This window comes from Oryctolagus cuniculus, chromosome 6 (genome assembly GCF_964237555.1).
Source record: "Oryctolagus cuniculus chromosome 6, mOryCun1.1, whole genome shotgun sequence".
NCBI lineage: Eukaryota > Metazoa > Chordata > Mammalia > Lagomorpha > Leporidae > Oryctolagus > Oryctolagus cuniculus.
Genome location: NC_091437.1, coordinates 145,863,157 through 145,884,117, shown reverse-complemented (window position 1 = coordinate 145,884,117; position 20,961 = coordinate 145,863,157). Strand labels below are relative to the sequence as shown.

The 20,961-nt window shown below is 42.5% G+C and overlaps 1 protein-coding gene across 6 annotated transcripts in view; it reads right to left on the bottom strand.

The window, feature by feature from the left end:
* Window positions 1–20,219, bottom strand: part of COL14A1 (collagen type XIV alpha 1 chain) — a 262,146-nt gene extending 241,927 nt beyond the window's left edge. For 4 of the 6 annotated variants that reach the window (XM_008255863.4, XM_002710753.5, XM_070075442.1 and 1 more), the window contains exon 1: window positions 18,826–20,219. The gene's annotated coding sequence lies outside the window, so the exon portion shown is untranslated. The remainder of the gene's footprint in view (window positions 1–18,825) is intronic. The other 2 variants (XM_017341504.3, XM_070075441.1) reach the window with 1 other exon arrangement.
* Between the last annotated feature and the right edge of the window lie 742 nt (window positions 20,220–20,961).

Genomic DNA, 20,961 nt, shown 5'->3' with positions numbered 1-20,961 from the left:
TGAATTCCATGAAATATCTAAGGAAGATGTAATACCAATCCTAGGGGCTGGCACTGTGGCATAGCAGGTGAGGCTACCTGCAGTGCCAGCATCCCATATGGGCACCGATTCTAGTCCTGGCTGCTCCACTTTCAATCCAGCTCCCTGCTATGGTCTGAGAAAGCAGTGGAAGATGGCCCAAGTCCTTGGGCCCCTGCGTGGGAGACCCAGAAGATCAGCACAATTCCAGCCATTGTGGCCAATTGGGGATTGAACAAGCAGATGGCAGACCTCTCTCTGCTTCTCCTTCTCTCTCTCTGTAATTCTGACTTTCAAATAAGTAAATAAATCTTAAAAATGCTAATCCTTCTCTGAAAATAGACGTGAACTTAATATAATTTTTTGTCAAAACTACATATCAATACAAAAAATAAAAATTATAGAATATCCTTAATGAACATAGATAACAAAAATCCTTTATAAAATATCAAATAACATTCAAAAATTTATAAAAGTAATAATAACTAAAGGGGTTTTATCTCAGAAATGTAAGACTTATTATTTTGACAGTGAGAGAGAGAGAGAGACAGAGAGAAAGGTCTTTCTTTTTCTGTTGGTTCACCCTCCAAGTGGCCGCTATGGCCAGCACATTGAGGCCAGTGCACTGCGCCGATCCGAAGCCAGGAACCAGGTGCCCCCTCCTGGTCTCCCATACAGGTGTAGGGCCCAAGCACTTGGGCCATCCTCCACTGCCCTTCTGGGCCACAGCAGAGAGCTGGACTGGAAGAGGAGCAACCGGGACAGAATCCGGCGCCCCCAACCAGGACTAGAACCGGGGGTGCTGGCGCCACAGGCAGAAGATAAGCCTAGTGAGCCACGGCACCGGCCAAGACTAATATTTTTAAATCAGTAGAACTTATACTGGTAGACCAAAGAAAAAATCATCTCAATAAATGAACTAAATATTTGAGAAAAATCCAAAACCCACTCCTGGATATTAAAAAGAAGAAGAAGAAAGAAACTCAAGGGCAGACATGAGACATTTGGCACTGCAGTCGAGACACTGTTTGGGAAACCTGAATCCCATATTGGAGTGCCTGGTTTGAATTACTGCTACTCTGCTTCTGATCCAGTATCCTGCTAAGGCACACCCTGAAAAGCATTGGTGATGGCTCAAGTATCTGGGTCCTTGCCATGCATGTGGAAGGCTGACACTGAGTTTCAGTCTCCTGGCTTCTGCCTAGCTAAGCTCTGGCTATTATGCACCTCTGGGGAGTTAAATCACGGATTGAATATCTCTAGGTTTCTCTTTCAAATAAAGTGGAAATTAATGTACTTTTTACGTTTTTAAAAAAAGAAACTCGGCAAACTTAGAAGGAAACTGCTTCAATCTGGTAAGTCCTATTTATGAAAGCCCACAGCTAATATCCTTAATGATAAAATATTGAATACTTCTCTCTTAACATCAAGAATATTAACTATGATCATTTTCATTCAATATCGTGTAAGTCCTACCCAGTGTAATAAGAGAAGAAAAATAAAATGCAAAATGAATGGGAAGTGAAAGGTAAAACTGGCCTTATTCACAATCAAATGACTGTTTGCATAGAAACTCTTAAGGAATCTATCAAAAAAAAAAAAAAAAAAAAAACTTCCTTGGCTTAATACATAAATTTATAAAGGCTGAAGGACATATATTAGTAGACAACAATCAATCAATTCTTATATAATAGAAAACAAAAAGAAATAAATTCAAAAAATCTTTATAATATCATCCAAAATATAAAATACTTAGAAATTAATGACATGTAAAACTTCTACATTCTTCAGTGTGCAAAATATAAAAATACAAGACTGTACTGCTGAGAGAAATTAGAGTCAAAATAAATAGAGCAATATACCACATTCATAGGTTGAAAAATGCAATATTATTAGATTGTCCTCAATCTAGAGAGTCAATGTAATGTTAACCAAAATTTCCATAAGTCATTTCTTGGGCAGAAATTAACAAAAAGATTACATAAATTGCATAGAAATGCAAAGGACTTAGAATATTCAAAACAATCTTAAAAAGAGCAAAGTCAAATAACTCATACTTCCTAATATCAAACCTTGCTATAAAGCTCCCATAAGCCAGCGCCGCGGCTCACTAGGCTAATCCTCCGCCTTGTGGCGCCGGCACACCGGGTTCTAGTCCCGGTCAGGGCAGCGGATTCTGTCCCGGTTGCCCCTCTTCCAGGCCAGCTCTCTGCTGTGGCCAGGGAGTGCAGTGGAGGATGGCCCAAGTGCTTGGGCCCTGCACCACATGGGAGACCAGGATAAGTATCTGGCTCCTGCCATCGGATCAGTGCAGTGCGCCAGCTACAGCGGCCATTGGAGGGTGAACCAACGGCAAAGGAAGACCTTTCTCTCTGTCTCTCTCTCTCTCTCACTGTGCACTCTGCCTGTCTGCCTGTCCAAAAAAAAAAAAAAAAAAGCTCCCATAAATGACAGCAGAGAAACTTAGCCTAAGTGAAGCTGGAACAGAGTAACTCCAAACATTTTTGGTCAATTCATTTTTCAGAAATAGGTCAAGATAATTCAATAGGGTAGGGAAACCTTGTCACCAAGTGGATTAGAAACAACCAGATGAGTATGTTAAAACTAGACAAAAATATCCTCTCAATCTTAGGATAGGTAAGTATTTCTAGAAAGCATATAAAATCTACTAAATATGGAAGGGAACAGCAATAACTTGAAATTATTCAAAATTTAAAATGTCTGCTCATGGAGCCGGCGCCGTGGCTCACTAGGCTAATCCTCCACCTTGCGGCGCCGGCACACCGGGTTCTAGTCACGGTTGGGGCGCCGGATTCTGTCCCGGTTGCCCCTCTTCCAGGCCAGCTCTCTGCTATGGCCAGGGAGTGCAGTGGAGGATGGCCCAGGTGCTTGGGCCCTGCACCCCATGGGAGACCAGGAAAAGCACCTGGCTCCTGGCTCCTGCCAGGATCAGCGCGGTGCGCCGGCTGCAGCGGCGGCCATTGGAGGGTGAACCAACGGCAAAGGAAGACCTTTCTCTCTCTGTCTCTCTCTCTCACTGTCCACTCTGCCTGTCAAAAAAAAAAAAAAAAAAAATGTCTGCTCATGAAAAAACAAGAAATAAAATGGTAAGCCACAAATAAAATGGTAAGACAAAATATTTCATATGGATTTGAATTAGATATCTGGTGATTCTTAAAATTTTCTGAAGTTTTTAATAAAAATATTAGGGACTGATCTGAATATTCTAGAAAAGCTCCTGATAGAATAAAATCACTGACTGGTCCAGGACTAAAAGTCTTCTCTCCAGGCTGTGTGCTTCTTGAAAACAGAAGCCAGACCCTATGTGCTGTGACATCTTTAGTATGACATAACATCACACTTTTATACTCAAGATACATCCAGTGAGTGAATGAATACCACATGACGCTTGTTTCATATCTATAATTTTACAAAGGTTTATTTTCTTCTGCCTCTTCTCAAATTCAGTTCTTTTTAAAGCAGTTACCTGGTGTGAGATTTTGGCACAGCAGTTAAGATGCTAAGTTGGGATACCAGCATCCCTTATTGGAGTGCCTGAATTTAATTTCAGGCTGCATTTGTGATTCCAGCTTTCTGCTGATGGTTCAAGAACTTGGGTCCCTGATGCCCATGTGGGAGTTGAGTTCTGTGATCCTGGCTTTGCCTGGCCCAGCCCCTCTGGGGAATGAACTAGTAAATTAAAGTTTCTCTCTTTTTCAATTAAATGATCATAAATAAGAACATTTTAAAATTTGAGTGGTCACATTTTTAATTTCAATCTCATAAGAAATATGAATATATTCTACTCATCAGAAAATTAGAAACACACAGATAAAGCTAAAATTCCTTCTGCATCTTTGCTCTTAGTAACTTGGTTGCTATCATTCCAAACTTTAAAAAGGTACTTTCATATATGTATGAAGATTTTGCTTTATGTGGATGTTTTTACATAAACTATATTGTCTTGTACTTACTGGCCTATAACACAGATTAGGTCATTCAACACCATAATTTTGAAATCTATCCATATTGATACATATAGAATTTATTATATTTCTGTCATAATTTCATATTATGAATATACCTATCTTACTCATTCCTTTACTCATATATGTTTGATATTGTTTCCATTTCCCCCCTATTTTAACAATTCTACAAGCCACTCTCTTGAGCATGGACAGATGTTCTAAAATCACTAAAAGTGGAACTGCTGGTCACAGGGTATGCTTATTTCTTTTAAAAAGTATCAACAAATATTGCCCAATTGGTCTCCAAAATGGCTATGCCAGTTTTTATAACAAAAGTGTATGTGAGTGCCTGTTTTCTCATACTCTGATATCAGCAAATCCTTTTATAAATAATTATACTTTAATGTTCAACATTTGACTAAAAGTATAAAAGATGGTACACCTTCTCATATACTTAAAATTTTTTTATGAACTCTCCAGCAAATACTTGGTCCTTTTCAAGGGATTGCTCATCTTATTCACGAGAATTTGTGCATTTAATATGTGGCTCCTGTTCCATCAGATATACTAAAAATATTTGGCCCAATACCATTTTTTCCTACTTTTTGTCTTCTACAGTTAGTGGAAGGCATATAAATCTTTCTTCTTTGGAATTTTAATAGTTCCCATTTTCTTTGCATAGTCTTATGGTTCAAATTTTACATTCAAACCTTTGCTCACTCAAGAACCAGAGGTCATTATACTGAGAAATAAGCCAGGCACAGAAAGACAAGCGTCACATGATCTCATTCCTGTGTGACAACTAAAAAAATTGACTTAATAGTGCATAAAGGTGGCTACCAGAGGCTGGGGAGAGTAGGAGAAGGCAGGAATGGGTTCTAAGGTATATTTAAGTAGGAGAAAGAAGTTCTGGTAATTTTTTGCCATAAAAGTGACAGTAAAGTGACTATAGAAAATTATAACACACTGTATGTGTGTGTGTGTGTGTGTGTATGGAGGTGTCAGACAAAAGAATTGTAGATATTTTTAGCATGCTAAAAGCTCCCCTGATTTAAACACTGCATAATGTGTACAAGGATTGAAATCCAACATGATATCCTATAAATATATATATATATAATATGTATATAATTTTGTGTCAGCTAAGTTTTAAAATTACTTTTAAAATCTTTGATAATCTTGAATATCTTATTAAATAGAAAGATTTTAATTTGCTGCCTTGATTTATAGCCAATTAGTCCATATATAACATTTATAGAATTATCCGTCTTTTGCTGAAGGTTAAAAATGCTACCTTTGTTTTCTATCGATTTGTCTGTATGTGGCTGTTAAATAATTACAATGATCAAAACTTTATAATATGGGACCAGTATTGTGATGTAGGGAGTAAAACCACCACCTGCAATGGTACCATATGGGTACCAGTTCATGTCCTGGCTGTGCTACTTCTTAATGAGCTCCCTGCTAATGGCCTGGGAAAAGCAACAGAAGATAGCCCAAGTGCGTGGGCACCTTCACCCAGTGGGAGACCTGGAAGAAGTTCCTGGTTCTGGCTTTGACCTGGCCTCAGTGCTGACTGTTGTTGCAACAATCTGGGGAAGGATTTAGTAGATGAAAGATTTCTCTGTCTCTCCATCTCTCTTTCTAACTCTTTCTTTTTTTTTTTTTTAAACTTTTATTTAATGCATATAAATTTCCAAAGTACGACTTATGGATTACAATGGCTTCCCCCCCATACCGTCCCTCCCACCCACAACCCTCCCCTTTCCCACTCCCTCTCCCCTTCCATTCACATCAAGATTCATTTTTGATTATCTTAATATACAGAAGATCAGCTTAGTATACATCAAGTATGGATTTCAACAGTTTGCTCCCACACAGAAACATAAAGTGAAAAATAATAGATGATTTTTTTTTAAATGATGATGAAATCAGAGCAGACCTATTGTCATGTTTAATCCCAGTGAGAGTCAAGTTGGGAATTGCTAATTTCTTCTTCTTTTTTTTTTTTTTACAGAGGATCAGTTTACTATGCATTAAGTAAGGATTTCAACAGTTTGCACCCCCATAGAAACACAAAGTGAAATATATTGTTTGAGTACTCGTTATAGCATTAAATCTCAATGTACAGCACATTAAGGACAGAGATCCTACATGAGGAGTAAGTGCACAGTGACTCCTGTTATTGACTTTACCAATTGACACTCCTGTCTATGGCATCAGTAATCTCCCTATGCTCCAGTCATGAGTTTCCAAGGCTATGGAAGCCCTCTGAGTTCTCCGACTCTTATCTTGTTTAGACAAGGTCATAGTCAAAGTGGAGGTTCTCTCCTCCCTTCAGAGAAAGGTACCTCCTTCTTTGATGGCCTGTTCTTTCCACTGGGATCTCACTCGCAGAGATCTTTTGCCAGAGTGTCTTGGCTTTCCATGCCTGAAATACTCTCATGAGCTTTTCAGCCAGCTCCGAATGCCTTTAGGGCTGATTCTGAGGCCAGAGTGCTATTTAGGACATCTGCCATTCTATGAGTCTGCTGAGTATCTCACTTCCCATGTTGGATCACTCTCCCCTTTATTTACTCCATCAGTTAGCGTTAGCAGGTACTAGACTTGTCTATGTGCTCCCTTTGACTCCCAGTCCCTCCACCATGACCAACTATGAACTGAAACTGATCACCTGGAACAGTGAGATGGCATTGGTACATGCCACCTCGATGGGATTGAATTGGAATCCCCTGGTATGCTTCCAACTCCACCACTTGGGGCAAGTCAGCCTGAGCATGTCCCAAATTATACATCTCTTCCCTCTCTTATTCCCACTCTTTCAAACAAATAATTGTTTAGAAAAAACTTTATAATATGTATTTACATCTTCTTTTACATTTTTTTCTCACTATTCTTGTATACCAAAAACTCCTCAAAACTAAGATTATTAGGTCAATTTAGTTAGCTTTTTTCTAACAGTTTATCTTTCCATCCATGAAGAATGTATTTCTTTGTTTATTCAAATAGTATTTATTTTCTTATGGAAATTCAAATTTGTCATATACGTTTTGCACATTAACTTTATTTCTAATACTTTTTAATTTCTTATGTATGTTTCTCTTTAATCATTTTTGACCAAATAGATTTTTAAAATAAATTTATTTTTATATTAATTTTATAATCTAACATTCCATACTAAAAGTTCTTATTATCTCCAGTAGTTTAACATTGTCAGTTTTAGTCTGTAATAGCTGATTTCACTGCTTTTTTTCAGCAGATGATAGCTTTCCTCTTATATTCCAAATATCATGCTTTTCATTTTTCCTGTCTTATTGCTTTGTCTACTATCTCCAGAATACCTTTGCTTGCTATCTTGTCTTATTCTAGTTTTTAATAGGAAGGCTACTTTAGCATGAATTTGGTTTTGGTGATAGATGGCAAGACCAACAGACTGGTAGGTAAGACAAATAAATATATACTAACATAAATTTATCTTGTTATGTAGCCCCATCCATGTAGATTATTAAGTTATTAATCTGACAAATAAAATGTTAAATTATGGTAGCTAAGGAGAGGATCACATGAGTGTTTTTTCTTTGACCTTTGAATATGATGAATTATATGAATTAATTTTCTATACTGAACTTGCATGTGAAATATAAGACAAACTTATTGGATTACTCTTTTGATGTATTACTGGGTTCTACTTGCTAATGCACTATTCATATTAGTAAGTGTGGGGAGCAACTCGGACTAGATTGTTACTGGAATTAAGACTTATTCTATGCATCTGCTCTCCCACAATATGGCGCTGAGAAGGGAGTAACAACTTCTACGCAGCTGCCTCTCGCCAACTTGAGTGATGACCTGCAGGAGCTGATCCTGCTCCTGATTGGAGGAGAGCAGCATACTCGGCGTGTGGGTAGCAGAATTGGGATTGGTGGAAGAGGACTATAAAGGAGGAGAGAGACAACATGCACCAGGAACATCTATCTGAAGGAACACCTGAGCAGCCCCCGAGAGAGCCGGCCGGCGGTGTGCCGCTCCCCCGCGGAAGTGGGGAAAGTGGCAGGGGGAACCGCCCTTCCACGGAGGTGGAAGGGATGGTAGCCAACCCGGGAAGAACCAGCAGCAAACCCGGGGAGGGCCGAGCAGACAAAAGAACAGCGCAGGGTCCTGTGTCGTTCCTCCGCGAAGAGGGGGAGCGACATAATGGTGCCGTGACTCGGATAGGAAGCTTAGGAGGCATAATGGTGCCATGACTCGGATAGGAAACCTAGGCAGGGTTTAGTGTCGTTCCTCCGCGAAGAGGGGGAGCGACAGTAAGTACCCAAATAATAGTGAGCAAGTTTTCTTTTTTTTTATTATGCTATGTCAAGTATGGATACCAGTATTATTTTGCTGGTTTTATAAAAATAACTTCAAAGCTTTTGTGTGTGTGTGTGTACTGTATTGTCAATTTTAAGAGCACTAGCATTATAGATTTTTTTACATTTTTGTTAGTATTCAATTGCAAAACATAAGGGACTGGTACTTTTGGGGAGGTTACTTTTTAATAGTGTTTTCAACATTTTGTACCTATTTTAATCATAATTTCTAAAATATAGGATCTGTTTTAATGATTTGTATCTTGCTTCAAGTAATCCATTTAATCCAGATTTTTTAAATTATCATTTTAATTACCATGCAATTCTTTTTATTTAATTTTGTTTTCATTTATGATTCTTATTTATTGTGTAATTGGGCTTGCTTCATTTTGCTTTTTTTATTTTCTTAATTTTTTTTCTTTTTTCTTTTCTTAATTTTTCTTTTTCTTATTTGAAAGAGTTACAGAGAGAGAGCAGAAGATACAGAGATATTCCATCTGCTGGTTCACTCCCCAAAGGGCTACAATAGCTAGGGCTGGACTAGGCCAAAACTAGGATCCCAGAACTCCATCCAGGTCTCACACTTGGGTGGCAGGGGCCCAATCACTCAGGCCATCTTCTGCTGCTTTCCCAGACACATTAGCAGGAAACTGGGTCAGAAGCAGAGAACTGGTACTTGAATAGTGCTCATACAGGATGCCAACATTGCAGGAAGCAGATTAACCCACTGCACCACAATGCTGGCCCTTCATTTTGCTTTTTAAAGACAAAATGGTGAATCAAATTCAAAGATTTTCATTTATAGGGAAACATCAAAAAGGAAGGCACAACAAGTAGAATAGTAATAAGAGATGGGAAAGATAAGTGAAAATAATGAAGAGGATGAGGAGGGGGGAAAAAGTGAGAGAGGAAAGAAAATACTATAAAGGCAGAAAAAGGTATTAAAAAAAGAAAAAGGTAACCTCCTTTGTCCCAATGTGGGACAGTGCTCTCTGCATCAGTGCTACTCAAAACAGCTGATCTGTGAGCCGTTTGTTACTGATCCACAATGAAATAAGGAGTTTATGCAATGCTTGAGAGAGAATGCAATGCTTTCTTTATCAGGAATGCCTTGCTGTGAAAAATTTCTCAGCTGAAGTGACCTATGGTTAGTGACATTTTATTTACATTTCGGTGCAGTTTCATCTGATCAAGGGCAGGTACCACCAGTTTGTGAATGGGCACCAGGAAGCAGTAGCCCCAAACTACATCCTTCATTTAGCAGATCTCCAACAGACTGCATCTATCCCTCATCCCATTGCAACCCTCCAACTAACTTTACGGCCTTTGGTAACTGTTTCTCCCTCCTGGATCATAGCTAGATGAGTAGTCTAACCCATAGTCAAAAAGTTCAACACACAGAATAGGAAATCAGTAAATGTGAATTGACTTTGATGATCAATAATTGAATGATCAGGATTGGTGTGTACACTTCACAGTCATTGCATGGCACACTTTGCATTTTATCATTTGACTAAGACAAATGATACTTGAAATTTGCAGCTCAGCTTGCCAGTTGTGTGCTCCAATGCAAAGCTGTGTTACCTGGAAGAAAGGAGTTGTTTCCCCCCCAATTGTGTGGACCTGCCCAGAAAGGCCACCTTTTTCTAATTTATAGAAAGACCCTATTAGATGAACAACAGTTCAATGAATTACTCAAATGCAAGAGATTTGATTGCAAATTAGCCTCAGAAATGCAGCTGCTCCAACCCTCTTAAAACAGCTGCTGTAAATTCTATGTGATAGAACACAGATCCTACCCAAAAAGTAGGAAAAATTGGAATGACAGTTCCCTGGCACAGGAATGTTCCATCGCCTATCTTCTTTTTCTCATTCTTTAAGGACTGACAGTTCCTCTGTCAAAGAACTAGGCGCTTGTTTATAAAAATCTGTCTCTAACTGGTATAAAGCTACATGCACATCTCTTCACCAATTTCCTTTCACTCAGGAAGGCTTCCCTGATCTGCAAGTCTAGGCTCAGCTGCTCTTCCTCTAGTTCCTACAGTAGTAATCTGTTTGCCATTCTGTAGCACTTAACACAGCACTACAGTTGGCTATTTGCATTCCTACTCACCAGAGTATAGTATTCTCATATATTTTGAATGCTTAGCACAGTGCCAGTAACATTGCAGGAGACAGAGTTGGGAAGTAGAGGGAGAAGAGAAGTAAAAATCTGGAGATAGAAGCTCATAATCAGACATCAAGTCAGTGTGCTCCTCTTTGAAAAAGCAGAGACAGAAAGCCATCCAGGAACAAGTCCTTATCCAATAAAGGCCCCCTTAGTAACCTTAGATGTAGACATATCCTAAGACATTCTGATGAGTTTAGTGAGCCCCATCCAACCTCTAGACAAAACTGTCATAAGCAACTTTGATAATTTCTGGGAGAAAAGAGACCAAAACTATCATTAAATTCAAAGATAGGGACACCTGCCGAGGTAGCTTCAAGAAAGGTGTGCTGGCAGAAATAGCAACAAGACTACTGACTGAAGCAAGTTTCCTTGCCAGAGTGGGTGTTTGGTGTGGTGGTTAAGATGTTATTTGGTAGTACCGGGGGACTTCAATACTCCACTCTCAGAAATAGACAGATCAACCGGACAGAAGATCAACAAGGAAACAGCAGATTTAATCGACACTATTGCCCAAATGGATCTAACAGATATCTACAAAACTTTCAATCCTACATTTAAAGAATTTACATTCTTCTCAGCAGTACATGGAACCTTCTCTAGGATTGACCACATACTAGGCCATAATGCAAGTCTCAGCAAATTCAAAAGAATTAGAATCATACCATGCAGCTTCTCAGACCACAGCAGAATGAAGGTGAAAACTAGCAACTCAGGAATTCCTAGAGAGTATGCAAACACATGGAAACTGAACAACATGCTCCTGAATGAACACTGGGTCATAGAAGAAATCAAAAGAGAAATCAAAAACTTTCTGGAAGTAAATGAAGACTACAACACAACGTATCAAAACTTATGGGATACGGTAAAAGCGGTTGTTGAGAGGAAAGTTTATAGCAATAGGTGCCTACATCAAGAAAATGGAAAGGCACCAAATAGATGAGCTTTCAACGCATCTCAAGGATCTAGAAAAACTGCAGCAAACCAGACTCAAATCTAGTAGGAGAAGAGAAATAATTAAAATCAGAGAAGCAATCAACAGGGTTGAATCCTTAAAAAATTACAAAAAATCAGCCAAATGAAGAGCTGGTTTTTTGAAAAAAAAAAAAAAAGAATAAAATTGAAACACCACTGGCCCAACTAACTAAAAAAAGAAAAGACCCAAATCAATAAAATCAGAGATGAAAAAGGAAACGTAACAACAGACACCACAGAAATAAAAAGAATCATCAGAAATTACTTCAAAGAGTTGTATGCCAGCAAACAGGGAAATCTATCAGAAATGGATAGATCCCTGGACACATGCAATCTACTTAAATTGAACCATGAAGACATAGAAAACCTAAATAGACCCATAACTGAGACAGAAATTGAAACAGTAATAAAGGCCCTCCCAACAAAGAAAAGCCCAGGACCAGATGGATTCACTGCTGAAGAACTAACTCCAATTCTTCTCAAACTACTCAGAACAATGGAAAAAGAGGGAATCCTCCCAAATTCTTTCTATGAAGCCAGCATCACCTTAATCCCTAAGCCAGAGAAAGATGCAGCACTGAAAGAAAATTACAGACCAATATCCCTGATGAACATAGATGCAAAACTCCTCAATAAAATTCTCACCAATAGAATACAACAACACATCAGAAGAATCATCCAAACACACCAAGTGAGATTTATCCCTGGTATGCAGGGATGGTTCAGTGTTTGCAAATCAATCAATGTGATACATCACATTAACAAACTGCGGAGGAAAACCATATGATTATCTCAATAGATGCAGAGAAAGCATTCGATAAAATACAACACCCTTTCAAGATGAAAAGTCTAAGCAAATTGGGTATAGAAGGAACATTCCTCAATACACTCAAAGCAATTTATGAAAAACCCACACCCAGCATCCTATTGAATGGGGGAAAAGCTGGAAGCATTTCCACTGAGATCTGGTACCAAACAGGGATGCCCACTCTCACCACTGCTATTCAATATAGTGCTGGAAGTTTTAGCCAGAGCCATCAGGCAAGAAAAAGAAATTAAAGGAATACAAACTGGGAACAAAGAAGTCAAACTACCCCTTTTTGCAGACGATATGATTCTTTATTAAGGGGATCCAAAGAACTCTACTAAAAGACTATTGGAACTCATAGAAGAGTTTGGCAAAGCAGCAGGATATAAAGTCAATGCACAAAAATCAACAGCCTTGTATACACACGCAATGCCATGGCTGAGGAAGAACTCCTAAGATCAATCCCATTCACAATAGCCACAAAAACAATCAAATACCTTGGAATGAACTTAACCAAGGACGTTAAAGATCTCTATGATGAGAATTACAAAAGCTTGAAGAAAGAAATAGAAGAGGATACCAAAAAATGGAAAAATTTTCCATGCTCATGGATTGGAAGAATCAACATCATCAAAATGTCCATTCTCCCAAAAGCAATTTATAGATTCAATGTGATACCGATCAAAATACCAAATACATTCTTCTCAGATCTGGAAAAAATGATGCTGAAATTCATATGGAGACACAGGAGACCTCGAATAGCTAAAGCAATCTTGTACAACAAAAACAAAGCCAGAGGTATCACAATACCAGATTTCAGGACATACTACAGGGCAGTTGTAATCAAAACAGCATGGTACTGGTACAGAAACAGATAGATAGACCAATGGAACAGAATTGAAACACCAGAAATCAACCCAAACTTCTACAGCCAACTTATATTTGATCAAGGATCTAAAACCAATTCCTGGAGCAAGGACAGTCTATTCAATAAATGGTGCTGGGAAAATTGGATTTCCACGTGCAGAAGCATGAAGCAAGACCCCTGCCTTACACGTTACACAACAATCCACTCAATGTGGATTAAAGACTTAAATCTATGACCCGACACCATCAAATTAGTAGAGAACACTGGAGAAACCCTTCAAGATATTGGCACCTGCAAAGACTTCTTGTAAAAGACCCAGGAGGCACAGGCAGTCAAAGCCAAAATTAACATTTGGGATTGCATCAAATTGAGAAGTTTCTGTACTGCAAAAGAAACAGTCAGGCGAGTGAAGAGGCAACTGACAGAATGGGAAAAAATATTTGCAAACTAGGCAACAGATAAAGGATTAATAACCAGATCTACAAAGAGATCAAGAAACTCCACAACAACAAAACAAACAAAGAGAGAGATGGGCCAAGGACCTCAGTAGACATTTTTCAAAAGAGGAAATCCAAATAGCCAACAGGCACATGAAAGAATGTTCAGGATCACTAGCAATCAGGGAAACGCAAATCAAAACCACAATGAGGTTTCATCTCACCCCAGTTAGAATGGCTCACATACAGAAATCTACCAACAATAGGTGCTGGAGAGGATGTGGGGAAAATGGACACTAACCCACTGTTGGTGGGAATGCAAACTGGTCAAGCCACTATGGAAGTCAGTCTGGAGATTCCTCAGAAACCTGAATATAACCCTACCATACAACCCAGCCATCCCACTTCTTGGAATTTACCCAAAGGAAACGAAATTGGCAAACAAAAAAGCAGTCTGCACCTTAATGTTTATTGCAGCTCAATTCAATATAGCTAAGACCTGGAACCAACCTAAATGCCCATCAACAGTAGACTGGATAAAGAAATTATGGGATATGTCCTCTATAGAATGCTATACAGCAGAAAAAAAAAAAAAAAAAAAACAATAAAATCCGGTCATTTGCAACAAAATGCAGGAATCTGGAACACATCATGCTGAGTGAATTGAGCCAGTCCCAAAGGGACAAATATCATATGTTCTCCCGCATTGGTGACAACTAACGGAGCACCAAAAAGGAAACCTGTCAAAGTGAAATGGACACTGTGAGAAACAGTGACTTGATCAGCCCTTGTCTTGACTGTACATGTACTATTTAATACTTAAACCATTTTAGTATTTTTTTGTTCTACTTAATACTATTGGTTGAACTCTGTAATTAACACACAGTTATTTTTAAGTGTAGAAAGGTAACTGAAAAGTGATCCCTGTTAAATATAAGAGTGGGAATAAGAGAGGGAGGAGATGTACAATTTGGGACATGCTCAATCAGACTTGCCCCAAATGGTGGAGTTAGAAACGTGCCAGGGGATTCCAATTCAATCCCATCAAGGTGGCATGTACCAATGCCATCTCACTAGTCCAAGTGATCAATTTCTGTTCACAATTGATCATAATGATAGGACTAAGAGCCAAAGGGATCACACAAACAAGACTAGCGTCTGAAAATACTTATAGAATAAAAAAAAGGGGAGAACGATCCATCATGGGAAGTGGGATACACAGCAGACTCACAGAATGGCAGATGTCCTAAACAGCACTCTGGCCTCAGAATCAGCCCTTAAGGCATGCGGATCCAGCTGAAAAGCCCATGAGAGTATTTCAGGCATGGAAAGCCAAGACACTCTGGCAAAAAAAAAAAAAAAAAAAAAAAAAAAAACACACAACAACAACAAACCTAAATGAAAGATCTCCGCGTGTGGATCCCACTGAAAAGAATGGGTCATCAAAGAAGGAGGTACCTTTCTCTGCAGGGAGGAGAGAACTTCAACTTTGACTACGACCTTGTCTAAATATGATTGGAGTCAGCAAACTCAAAAGGCTTCCATAGCCTTGGCAACTCCTGACAAGAGCCTGGGGTGATTACTGATGCCATAAACAAGAGTGTCAATTTGTTAAGTCAACAACAGGAGTCACTGTGCACTTACTCCTCATGTAGGATCTCTGTCCTTAATGTGCTGTACATTGTGATTTAATGCTATAACTAGTACTCAAACCTTAATTTATAGTTTGTGTATCTGTGTGGGTGCAAACTGTTGAAATCTTTACTTAATATATGCTAAATTGATCTTCTGTATATAAAGATAATTCAAAATGAATCTTGATGTGAATGGAATGGGAGAGGGAATGGGAAATGGGAGGGTTGCTGGTGGGAGGGAAGTTACTGGGGGGGGGAGCCACTGTAATCCAAAAACTGTACTTTGGAAATTTATATTCATTAAATAAAAGTTAAAAAAAAAAAAGATGTTATTTGGAATGCCTGGATCCCATATCTGGAGTGCCTGTGTTAGGATCCCATTTCTGCCATGATTCCAACTTCCTATTAATGAGCACACTGGGAAGCAGCTTTCATGGTACAAGTGTTTGTGACCTTGCCAACCATGTGGGAGACACACATTGAGTCCCCAGCTCCCAGCTACAGCCTGGCCCAGCCCTGGCTATTGAGGGCATTTGGGGAGTGAATCAGCAGATGGAAGATCTCTCCCTTTCTCATTCTGCCTTTCCAATTAATCAATCAATAAATAAACATTTTTAAAGTATATTTCAAATTCCATATACTTTTCTCAATCATGTATCTGTCACCTGACTTTGTCACCCTAGGCAAATGTACCTCATTTCCCTGACAGTGATCTTATCACTAAAGAAGGAATAATATTTCCCAAGTAACTGGGAGATTTAGCATGTTTCTGAAGGAGCAAAGCACAGATACCCAATTAGAAGACAGAAAATACGTCGATACTCCCAACTCACACTCCCCCCACTCCCAAACTCCACCGCAGCAGTTCAGCTTACACTAACAGCTTGGTGTATTTTGAAGACTAACTGGATCTCTGCCATTTTGTATTTACTTATAGAAGCAGTAGAGAATGGTTTTCCCTCTGTCATCTAGCACCATCTGGGAGCAAATCTGCCCAGCTTACTTTTGTCACATTCTTTCAACATTTCTTTCCCCTGACTCCGCCCCCTGCAGGTTTCCACAAGGGGCCTCTAAGATCTCCTTTATTACTGACTTCGTTCTCATCAAATCATAATCCCAGATAATTTGTTAGCTCAGTGGTGCCCCAACAACACTGCCCCCAGCCTGCAGCATTCAGAAATTGTCCTCTAATGGAACCGTAGGTTGTTCTTGACAAGCCAGGAAAACAGCATGCATTTAGCTGAGTTTGGATCAAAGTGACTAACAGTGGGGCCTGGAGGCACACCACTGCAGAGACTGTCCACTGAACACAGGCACAAGATCATGTTTTACTCAATGAAATATGTAAGATCCAATGAGAGCTTTTGGTGGACAGGGGGTGGGGGGCTTGCCTTTAGTGACCCTGATCATAGCCGTTTCTCAGCCATTCTCATGAACAGCCCCAGCAGATTCTAAGGCAAGCCTGGAAGGCCCTTCGAGTGCTCTGTGAAATCCTGTGCTGGACAGTTAGCAGAGGATAAGGGCCAAAAAGCTCCTCCCATGAATTCTGAAGCCTGGAACCCATCCAAAACTGCTCCAGGAATGCCGATGGGTTCCAAGGAATCCAGCCCTGGACATTGCTAGGAGGCCTCCCTCGTGTGGTTCCTGTCTCCTCACAGGGACCTGCAGGAGGCCAGGGCTGCCCTGGAGGTTGAGGTTCATTCTGGTTCAAGGCTCCTCAAGCAGCAGTTCAGTGCTGGCTGAAAGAGCAAAAAGGGGTCGTGTGCATCACGGGTGAACCTCGAATGTGTTTCCCTTGATCAAAGAACCAGTCACAAAGGACCAGGCGGTGTACACTTCCATTTCTATCAACTGCCCAGAGAAGTCATGCCCACCAAGCATGGGTGGCAAGTTAGGGGCAGAAGGGGAGTTACTGAAATTTGACGTTTTTTGGGGGGTGCTAAAACTTGGTGCATATACTATAAACCATGGAATTGTACACTTTTCATGGGTAAAGTATATGGTCTGTGAATTATATCTCAACAGATCTGTTTTTAAAAAAAAAAAAAAAAACTGTTCTGAAGTCTATCTTACAATGGACCAAATCCTTGATTCCAGGTTGAGATGATCCAAGTTGTGCTTCTGAACAACCAAAAATCCGAACGCCATTCATTCATTCATTCATTCACTTGTCTATTCATTCTAAATTCCCCAGTGAGTTCTGTGTGTGCAAAACGGGGCCACCTTCTCAGAAACAGAACAGGCCTCCTCATGGCACCCAGAGGAAGTCTGTCGCTGATGGAGTAGGGCGCTGCAAGCGAGGCTGCTGTCTCTGACCCTCTAGATGAGGGGCCCAGCTCTTACCAAGAAAATAGTTTTTTCACTTCTGCAGAAGTTCCACAGAGCTACCCAAGCCTTACTGCCTTATTTCTCTTAGTCCTGGCCACCCCCACCCCCACCCCCACTCCTCCAACCTCTGCCAGCAGTGGACTCTCCAAAGCCTCCGGAGGGGAGTACGAAACTTCGAGAAGCAATAGACCTCTCAGTAGACAGAATTAACCTTCCGGCGGGAAACCCAGGCCCCTGTGAAAACTGCACGCAAGCTTCCCTGGAGCAGTACAAAGCCCTCCTGGACCTCATAGCGCAAACCTGAGCTAATCGACAGGGCGTGCTGCCCACAGAGGACTCAGAGCCCAGCTCCAGGAGCCAGACGTCTATGGTCACGCACCTGCGGGCAGCCTCTCCGTCCTGGCCCCACGAGGCTTGTGCTTGCCGGACCCTAACCACGCTGCGCCTTTGCGCACTGGGAGCCCAAAGCCAACTCTGAGGGACGCTTCTCCGCCCAGCCCTGGCGCCGCGCACGCCAGGGCTAGAAGCAGGGAGCGCTCCAGAGGGGTTGAGCGATAGGAGTAGAGGTAGAGAGATCCTCCAACATCCAAGCCTGGAGGAGCATCTCAAAGCCTCCTGGCTTCAGACGCCAAGCAAAAGGCGCTAAGCTTCGGGATTTCCCAGCGCAGAGACGCGGAAAAGAGCGCCTAACTTCAGCACTCTCCGTCAACGCGCTCTGCCCGGCGGCTCCCCTCAGCGGCCAGCTCCCGTCCCTAAACTACCCAAGTCCACTGCAGGTCAGCGCGCGGCCGAGTTCTTCCCTCATGATCTCAACGGGCTGTTCTGCCAAGCTCTCCAAATACAACTTAAATAGAAACTCTGCTGTCTACGAACAGTCAGCCGTTCCCTTAAGACAAATTTCTGAGCCTCTTTCCCACCAGACTATCGCCTTTACTAAGCCCCATTCTAAATTGTAGAGTTGGAGCCGAGCCGCCACAGCACCTCCAACCAAACCCAGCTTCTTGCCGCCTCACGCAAGCTCTCAAGCGCGTGGAAAGCGCCCGGATAACTGCAAAAGGTATCTCCGCACTCACGTCACGCAGCGGGGCGTCAGGGTGCCCCGCCCCATCTCCCCTGTCCCCCGGCCCAGGTCTCCAGTCCCTCCGGGGCGCGCACGTGTAGAGAAGGTGCGAGTAATTGCGAGGCGTTTGCAGGTGGCTCGCTCTCCACTTTTCCTACCTCAGGAACACTCTTCGAAGCTGAAACGCAGAGGTGCAGAGAAAGACGGACCTACCTGTTCAGTGCGATGCCCCCAGTTCAGCTTGGGGGTCTCTCCACGCTTGGGGAAGCTGCGCGTTCTGCCGCGAGCTGGTTCTCAGAAGCGCACCACCCTCGCGCGCTTCCCTCCAAGCGCCCTTTTAGTCTCTCCCTCCTTCTCCCTCTCCCACCCCCAGCCTCTCCCGCGCTTCGCTCTCCCTGAGCGCCCAGGATCAGATAAGAGGGAAGGCAGGCCCGCGGGCGGCCAATTATAGGGCGGAAGGTGGCCAGGAGGGCGGGAGGGAGAGGGGGGAGGCAGGCCTAGGGCCCTAACCTCACCCCCCCAACCCGCCTCGACTCCGCTTTTCCCCTCCTCCTCTCCCCCATCCCCGCCCCACAGGCGATGCGGAGGAGTCCGCCCCGCGCCTTCCCCACGCGCTCCCACCCGAGACCTGGCTGCAGCCGGTGCAGTGCGCCAGGGGCTGGCCGCTCCTGTACCAGCCGTTCTGGAGGCCCCGGGGTCTCGCGCTCTCCTGGCTTCGTGTGCTCGGTGCCTACCTCCTCATCCTCAAAGACCCGTGCTGCCTTACCGCGTGGGAGACCCCGTGCTCCGGGATTGTGGGTGAGGCGGACGGGACCCGATCCACCGTAAAGACTCTCTTGGGTCTTTTCCATCCGCCCCCCTGCCGCCTTTACCCCCTCATAGCCCTCAGAACAGGGCTATAAACGCCAAAGCAGCGATGCTCAAACTGCAGAGTGCAGGCGTGTCGAAGTGGACATTTTCGTTGGTTAGAAAATCACCAAGGCAAGCGGATTCCTGCGGTTGGACTTCGCACCTGCAGGGTCCCCGCCTGCAGAGATTCAGGCGGGCTGCAGGGCTAGGCTGAGGCCGGGGACCTGCGTTTATTAAACACCGCAGTGGGTTGATCCACGCAGGCCACCCTTTTCAGGTCTCTGCCCTGAGACGCTCTCCCCACTCTGACCTCTTAAATCCGCATCCGTTTTTACACCCCTTCTAGAACCGTGTAGAATCCACCCCCTCGCCCGCTCTATTTTTCACCACCTGGCTTGTTAGGTGTGTTCAAAGGTGACGGGGAGGGCGCATAGAAACTAGGAATCTAGCAAGACCCTATTTTTTTATGAGAAAAGTCATTTCTCGCCTTCAAAAGAAGCTATCCCACCACGGACAGAGGCTGAGGATGTGCAGAAGAGCAAGGGCAAGGGCTGTCTTAGAAGCTCCGGCCCTGCCTCCGCCCTGCACCGCCAAGCATGCAGGAAGGGGCCACAGCCACTTTGGGATCCATTTCAGGGTGGGCCTTCCCACGACCTGGCTGTTGAGAGCCGCCGCCTCTGCGTTCCGTGCGTTTGCGTGCTATTCGCGGCCCTGCCCATGCCCTGCGCACTTTGCCCCCCAGGTCCTGCGGTTGGAGCGGAGAAGGCCAGCTCCAGACCCCGCCACCGCCCAGTGGTCTTGGCAGGAGTTGGCCTCGGCTCGGGCGCAGTGTGCAGCTGCAGCCAGGCGCCACTCCGCCTCCGCACTTCACTGCAGGCGCAGCGCAGCTTTCTGGGAGACGGATTCCCCGAGCGAGGGCTCCCTCGCAGAGCGGCCAGAGTGAGAGCGCCACCTGGTGTTCGGATGGGGCGGGAACTGGAAAGGGCCCCTCGCCCTAGACTTGACGCGCACGGAGCTGAATTCCTATCGTTTATTCCCGGAGATAACTACCATTTTATTATCTCTTCCTCTGCCCTCGAACAGGTGATTTTTATCCTCATATTCTGTTCCCAGTTTTCACTAATAAAACTTTTTTCTTATGTTCATTTCTACCAAGATGCAAATGACCAATATAAGCCTTTCTTTTAATTCCCTTGAGGGAAATAGCTGCATGTTAACACAAACTTTTAGGTAAAACTTCCAGGAATACCTTTTATTCATTAGAGAAAACTGGGACTGGGAGATTCCCGGATGATTTTACAATGTAAAACGTATACAAAAAAATCCAGATACAAGTAGACATGCATATTTGAAAAATATTGTATGATGATGTGTATTGGTGTACTAATCGTATTAAATGCTATTTTTAAATTTTCTAACTTGTACTCATCGTTTTTAACGTTTGACTTCTCCCCTTTCACTTTATAAATAGGCTTCAATTAATGCTGAATAAGAATAGCT